Source organism: Melopsittacus undulatus, chromosome 5 (assembly GCF_012275295.1).
Source record: "Melopsittacus undulatus isolate bMelUnd1 chromosome 5, bMelUnd1.mat.Z, whole genome shotgun sequence".
Taxonomy (NCBI): Eukaryota; Metazoa; Chordata; class Aves; order Psittaciformes; family Psittaculidae; genus Melopsittacus; species Melopsittacus undulatus.
Window position 1 is genome coordinate 20,064,509 of NC_047531.1, and position 7,759 is coordinate 20,072,267.

General features: G+C 38.4%; 1 protein-coding gene across 4 annotated transcripts in view; it reads right to left on the reverse strand.

The window, feature by feature from the left end:
- POT1 (protection of telomeres 1) overlaps positions 1-4,093 on the reverse strand; it is a 69,038-nt gene extending 64,945 nt beyond the window's left edge. The window contains exons 1-2 of one of the 4 annotated variants that reach the window (XM_034063278.1): positions 4,056-4,093; positions 2,676-2,757 (exon numbers count right to left, since the gene is read on the reverse strand). The gene's annotated coding sequence lies outside the window, so the exon portion shown is untranslated. The other 3 variants (XM_034063279.1, XM_005146094.3, XM_034063281.1) reach the window with 3 other exon arrangements.
- Positions 4,094-7,759: the final 3,666 nt, after the last annotated feature.

Sequence of the window (7,759 nt, forward strand, 5' to 3'; positions counted from 1 at the left end):
GTTAGCATTGGCCCATCAGTTTAACAGAATAAAAAATAAAAATAAATAAAATAAAATGAAATAAATAAAGTAAAATAAATAAAATAAATAAAGGTCTACAATTAAGACAGACAGCATTGTGGGACCCTCCTGAAATAGAAGGGACACACAACACACACAGTAAAGGGAAAAAGGCAGTGCAGCACTCTAAGAGGAAACTATGCCACTTAGTCATTTGAGGATGGCTATGGGTAGAAATCTTTTATCTTCTGGTCTGTCCTACCCTTGATTTTCTACCTAATTTTCTAGACCTTAAATTTCAGAGAGGAGAACAATCAACTAGTTCTGCCTTAAATGCCAACAGAACATCAATATGTATTCCAACACATCTTAAACACCAATACACCAGAAAACAATTGCCTAGTAGAAATCACCATGAGCAAGGGTTAACCTTCAAAAGAAATAAGTAATCATTTTATTTATTTATTTATTTTTATTCTGGAATGAGGACATCCTTCCATTGGAATACTGCAGTCACAGAATGCCTCTATCTCTATGTCCAGAAGCACGAGAAAAACTTCCTGTATCTTAAGGACTTCACCTTATTCTTCTCACTTGCAGCTCAAGATTTTAAATATCCTTAGACCTGAACTAGGCAGCTAGGTATGCTCTAGGGTATGTGCACAGAAACAAGAAAGCTTTCAGGTTCACCGTCTTCTTATGAGTTCACACAGAAAGCAGAATAATTACCATTTCCTTTTAGGTACAGCACAACCTGGATACAAGCTCTGAAAGCGTGGTAACTTCAGTGTTACAGACAAAGCATATACCCAGAGGTTTATGCACATACAGAATCAGACAGCGGCTCTATTAGAGATTTAAAGACTGTAATTTTGGAGCCTTACACTACAAAAAAAAAAACAAACCTGTTCATTTAAGTCTTGTGAAAGCCTCACATCCTTTTTTTTCTAGGATTTTAAGCTTTCATTATAATAATAATTAAAAAAATCATTATAATCTTAAATTATGTTTGGAAAATCACCAGAATTTAAACTCTCAGATAAATTGCATCACTCTTCACTGCACTTCGAAAATTATTAAGAAATGACACGGTGCAGTTGCCAGTGAAATTATCACCACAGATCCACAAACAATACAGAACTGTTGACATGGAACGCAACATGACCAAAAGACAGGAGGAAAGGAAAATAAGCCACATACAACAGGCAAATTTGTTCTTATCATCAAGATAATGCACCACTGTTTCTCCCCTTCATCCATGCTTCTTCAAGCAACATGAAATAGCCAAACTTTGTATGGCAATATACACAGTAAAGCAGTACGAAGATTTTAAAAGATTTCAGTATAAAAAGTTGTAGGTAGCAAGCTCAGTATACAAAAATGTTCCTATATACTGTCAAAGTTAAACTAAAGGTACCAACATACCTTATAATAACCTAAAGCCCCCGGGGAACGTTCTAGTGGAAAACATGTTATTAGCCACCACAGACAGATCAAGTAAACAACCTGTTAGGCCCAGGGATCACTCCACCTACAGTCTGAATATACAAGTTAGTGAATTATTTTGAGCAAGAAGAATCGCTAGCATTCAGTAAATATCTACTGACTGTTCACATATAATAACAAATCAGAAGAAAACTCATTTTGCTCATAATGTCCCATAGACCTCTCATATCTGAGGACAGATGAACAAGTAATAGAAGGAAAATAGGGTGGCAGTCAGAGTTAATATCTTGAGGGTTTTTTTCCTCACACATTAAAAGAAATAAGCATTTTGTGGACAAGGAAAAGAGACCACAAAGCAAGACTTTCCCCCGTTGTCTTTATTTGCTGAATAAGTCCACCATATTTGTCTTCCATGTCTTGTTCTCTAAAACATTCTGCTACTTCCTTCAGTAAAAAAATGTCGAGACATTTAAAAGAATAAAAAATAAAAAAAATCAAACTCAGCCTGTAATAGCACCCTAATTTATAAGTACGATGCAAGAAAAGCTTTACCATGTTTAGTTCACACTGCCAAAACTAAAAATATAAGTATCATAGACAACAGAAGCCCACTGTAAAAACTTCAAACCCTTAACCCTGAAAAAAACAAGACTGAAAAATAAGCATATTAATATTCTCTATCTGGGCTCCAGAATTAACTTCATGGAGGAGGTAGTGAAAGTTAGATCTGTTCTTTTGTTATGGATTATCATCACAGTGCAAGCATCTAGGTCATAGCATAGGAAGTAATTAACACCTTGCCTGGATTATTCAGATGCAGCCAACATTTGAGCCTTCACTTAACAACAAAGATACTCACTACCGGGTCTTGACTCTAGCTCTTACTATGACAAATGGGCTATTCCACTGTTGTCCCCTCTAAAACACAACTTTTCTTCAAAAATTAATGTTAGGTTAGCTTTGAGGCAGAAAGTAAAGAAAACACAAAAAGTGAGAGGTAAATTGGAAAGATTACTCCCTCTCTAAAACCAAGAAATATTTCAGTGGAACATGAAAGTGACATACAGGGAATTAACATCATTTTGGAATAAGAAAGGTGCAGTGGTCAGAAGCATGAGGAGATTCCTCATTTATCCAAACAGATGCTACTTGTAGACAGACATACAAACTCATTCCACAAATCAGAGAATAAAACACATGATTGGCCGGACCTTAAAAAGAAACCTCACCAAAGTTTCAGGAAGAATGAATAGCCAAGAGCATCAGCATCTTACTGATGTAGTCAGTCAAAATGGTAGATATCAGAAGGCCCTGCAAACACAAACACTAGTCAATGCAATATTTGGGATACATATGTAAAAATTAAAACATACAAAATAGACAATGCCTCATTTTAAAAATGCATACTTATGCAGACACTGCCATACACTCTTAATACAGTTCATGTGAAATTTTCTTATAAAAATGAATACATACAGCACTGAATAAAAAGAGTACAGAACTACCACAAACTCAAACTGCTATCAGTCACAACAGAAATCTTTCATTATATAGCAGTATTAAAGAAATTAAGAGGACCATTCACAAGAACAAACTTTGGAAAACTCTAAACTTTTTCTAATAACCTAGAATTTTGTAACTTGTGATTCCCTTGAGAATTCTCAAGAGAAGAAAACACCATGTCAGCTAACTAAAACAGAGGAAACCAAGTCTGTGCTGTGACACATCTTATTCCCTTGCCTATAAGGATCTAGCTTGCTGTTACTGCAGACCTTCAGGAACTTACATTCTGGAAACAAGTCTTAGGCTATTACTCTTAACCACAAAGCTCGTACTTATTTCACTAGAATACAACTAGAATTCTAGTAAAAACAAAACAAAGGAAAAAACCTCACAAACCCCTAAACCAAGAAAAAAAAAATAACTACCCACAACGCAAACAACAACAACAAAATCTCCCTTATTAATTTTAGATCAAAATTCACTACTCTGATATTGTGCAAAAGAAGCCACAACCAAATGCTACCCAAGGAAAATGGACTACTATACTGCCATTATCTGAACAATGCTTCAGCTATCACTAAAAAACAAACAGACCTCAGGAAGGCAGGGCTACAAACAGTGCAACTAAGATTCAACCCAGCAATTACAAAAAGCTGAGACCTTTAAAACCAAGCGTTTAGATGCATTAGCACATGCGTATTAATAACAGGGTTTTTTTCAGTACACTCAATACCAATGAAGGGAAGAAAAAAGGAAAAACCCCTAACCCTAGAAGCATTGCGTTTGTCAAAGCGAGGGCTCAATACCCGCAGCAGAGGCCGTTTGCGGGATAGCTCAGGGACAGAAGGTCGGCGCAAGGTAACTGCAGGTCTCACAGAGGAAAGGCAAGCCTAGCAAGGCACCAGAGGCGCTTAAGGCCGGGGCGCGGGCTCTACCTCTCCTGTGCAGTGGCCAGCGGACAGGCGGAGGACGAGGGGTCTCGGAGCTACGACAATCCCTCTTCCACAGGCGGACCGCCGAGCCGCTCACTCCCCTCACCCCCAAGGAATGGGCAGACCATCCCGCCACGCCTCACTCCAACCGGGCAACCACAGCGCCAAAGATACCTGTCTCTGAGAGAGGTGCACCCGCCACAACTGTCAACACCCCACTTCCGCCCGCGCCTTCCGCCTATTCCTGCCGCACAGCACGGCCTGCGCATGCGTGCCTCCTGCGCCGGCCGGGGTGCCCGTCGTTGGGCGAGCCAGAGCGCGGAGCAAGCATGTGTCTTGCGGAGGCTGAGGTGCTCCGTTCCCGTCGGCTGCGCAGTTAGGGACGGGGATGGTGGGAGTGACAGGAAAGGTGGGAGGAACAAAGTGTCCCCTTAGGCGGGCCCACCAGCCTGGCCCCGAGTCTCGTTGTGCGGCTCTGAGCCTCACCAGGAGTCGTGTGGGTGTAGGGGCTGCGCGACCCGAAGGGCCGCCTTTGCTTATGGCCGCCCGGGCAGCTGGCGAGCAGTGGGAAAGCCCGAGGCTGCTCCGCCCTCCGCCTTAGGAGGGTGCTCTGCGCCTATGGGAGCCGGCCCGTTGTTGAGGAGCCGGTAAAACGTGGGTGCTTCGACGGGGTTCAGGAGCACTCTAAAACTCTCACTTCCAATAGGTCAAAAAATACGGGGGGGAAATGCTCTGCTGGCTGGTTCTGTGTGTTGGTTGTTTAAATGGCAGGAGGCATCAGGTTAGGCTATGAACAACAGTATTTGTCGTCAGACACAGGGTCCCTCAGGCTTACTGATACATGTTCTGCGAGCTAACACCGTGCCAAGATACCGTTTGCAGTACTTGCCAATTCAAAATTACAGCACACATGGCTCAACATCACAACAGCAAGGCTCCTTCCTTTATAGGCTGCAGCTTTCTCTCTCCAGTATCTCAAATGTCTTCTGCCAGCCAGTGCTTGCTCTCCTCTTTCTCATCTCTACAGCTCTGGGTAGCTGGGACAGCTTTCCTCCTTTTGTTTGTCATCACTTAGTGACTTAAAAAAAGTCCCACTGGAAATAATTTTCTCCTTTCTCTACCTTTAAAACATCTCCTTTACAATCCTCCCCCTATTCTGCGACTGTTCTAGTTAAGCCTCTGAAGTGTTTTAGTTGAACTTTGAATTCAAATTCACTTAAAATTTGGAACTTAAATCCATCCATGTTCAGGAAGCCTCTGCAGGGAGTTACACTGACATTTATGTTTTGTACTTATTTCCATCGTTGCCAGCCTTTTCTAGAATAGGTTTCTTTGATCATCACTGTTTTCAGTAAATCTTGATCCTATGCCTTCCATTGGGTATTAATGTAACATGTTTGGTTGTAAGCAAAGAGTATTGTTAAGACCTTATTATATAGGCATGATAAAAATAGTACACAGTTGAGCTAAGATGGAGCTGGGAATTTAAGCACACCTGGTTTTCTGGAGGGTTAATGATCTGCCTGTCTGAAGAGCCAACTACAGCAGAGCAGATACGCTGAGAAGATTGGTGTCACTCATCCATATCCTTTGCTTCTGTCAAAAGATTTGGAGAAATCAGCCATACTTGTAGACTATTAAGTTATGTCAAGTGAGCATTCCTGGTGGGGTATTGCCTGTCCTATGACTTCTGTTTTAAATCTACATTTTGAAAACAACAGTTTTGATCACAGTTGAATATGTATCAGAAAATAAGTTGATAAAGCAGCAAAGAATACAGTCAAGAATGAAACAGTTTTAGAAACATTACGTAGAAAAAAAGTCTAAAATTTAAAAGAGTGCAATGTGACAGCCTGCTTTAGCCCACTGATGTTCTCCTCTTTTCTGTTCTGATTCTTTTTTCATGCCTGTAAAAGATCTGCTTAGCAATTATAATTATGGTTAAATGAAATAGTGGAAAGCTTATGCATTATAGATGAATTAAATTAAAATTGTTCGGAAGTTGCACTCCTGAGTAATTTAAATGGTTACTTGATCTTCTCATCTCAAACCTACATGTATATAATCAACAGAGAAAAATGAAGAAGAGGCATATAAGCAGAATTTTGACAAAAGAAGATAGATGCCAGTTTTATCTGTCAACAGAATAGTTGTTGTGTCTGTCAGAAATTTAGCCTGAAATATTTTTTTTTGTTTTTTTTATACTGGTTGAAGGGGTTTTTTGGTTTGTTTTTTTTTTCCTTATAGTCATCTTCCTCTTCAGTTATTAGTTTTCCTTCAAGAAATTATCCAGTTTCTGTCCGTATAATATTACAGTCAATATGAGAATTTAGATGAAAAATATATTGAATTACATTACATCAGACTGATTATTTTATATTCTGGTATGTATATACTGTATGTTCTCATGCTATTTGCAGTGATTTTTAAGTGTGCTGCAATTTATATGTATCTTAGTAAAAAATAATATCTCTGTAGAGGAAAAACCCCAAGCAAACCACTCCACTCAACAGACTTCTGATCTTAATAGTGGCTTGCTATCTAACTTTCAATAAATTGTGTTTAAAGCTTTCACTACTAAATAAAAGTTCATAAATAAATAACAACATGATAGCCTTATTTCTTGAACTTGTGTTTTGAAATGGGGGCGGGGGGTTGCAAAGAGGGTACATAGGCAACAGTTGCTTGTACTCCTAACCAGTTAAGGGATCCTTGAAAGCCCCAAATGCAACTGAAATTGTGATCTCACGTAATAGTGAAATTCTTATTCTTATTAATAATAAGAATGAAAACTTTCCATTCACTTCAGCCAGACAAAAACTTTCCCATTGAAAATATATGCATCAGAAGACGTTGAATCAAAGCTTTCAGAAACAGATTTATACATTAAATCAGTATGTTGTCACAGAAGCTCCTGAAGACTGTTCTCATAAAGAGGCAGGGAACTTGGAGTAACTTGAAAATACTGGGCAAGATTTTCAGATTTTTTTTAAACATGTTGCAATGGCGGTTAAGTCCACAGCAATACTGAAAATTCTATCAGTTCAACCTTATTTTCATCTGACATCTTAGAAGACAATAGCAAGAGAATCGTCCTGTAGAAATACAGCCTATCTCCATTAGCAGCTCTCCTGGTATAGCATTTTCCATGTTCTGCATGAGACATTTCAGGCTGCTGAGACAGTGTTAAATGTGAAGTATATACTCTAATTCTAAATAATGTAGCTCTCAAAAAAGATCAGCTTTCATTTCATTTGAGAGCTGTTGTAGAACTATTTCCAAATACACAGCTAAAGGCGGCACTCAATATTTTACTAGACTTTTACAGATACAGGCCAAATTCAGACAGTTATGGAGCAAAGATCCTTTGCTATATATCTGAAATGATGTGTTGCTTGTTAAGGTTGATAGGCTAATAAAACTAAAAAATCCAGATTTATTAAAATTACTAAAATTATTACAGTATAAATGTTTAATAATTTCTAGGTGATTTCCAAGAATGCATTTTGATTAATCGCATCTTTTTAAACATAGTTCATGTGCAACCAACCACTACACAGTGCTTTGCTTAAATGATTTTTGTTCTCTAAAGGACAGTCAGATCCATGAATTTATGTTATCGCTGCTGGCAAACCTGAAATACAGAGGCCAGAATTTGTCTTTTGAAATGAGTACATATGAAGTACTTAAATAAGTAATTCTTCACTATTTGTATTATATTAATGTTCTATGTAATTGAATCTCACGTACATAGATATAGCTTATGTTGATGTAAAAATAAACAGAACATACATTTAATAAGTATTTAGTAGGTACATTATGATTATTAAGGAAACAAGATTTGCAAAGGAGAATAAATCTTTTATTAGACCAGATTG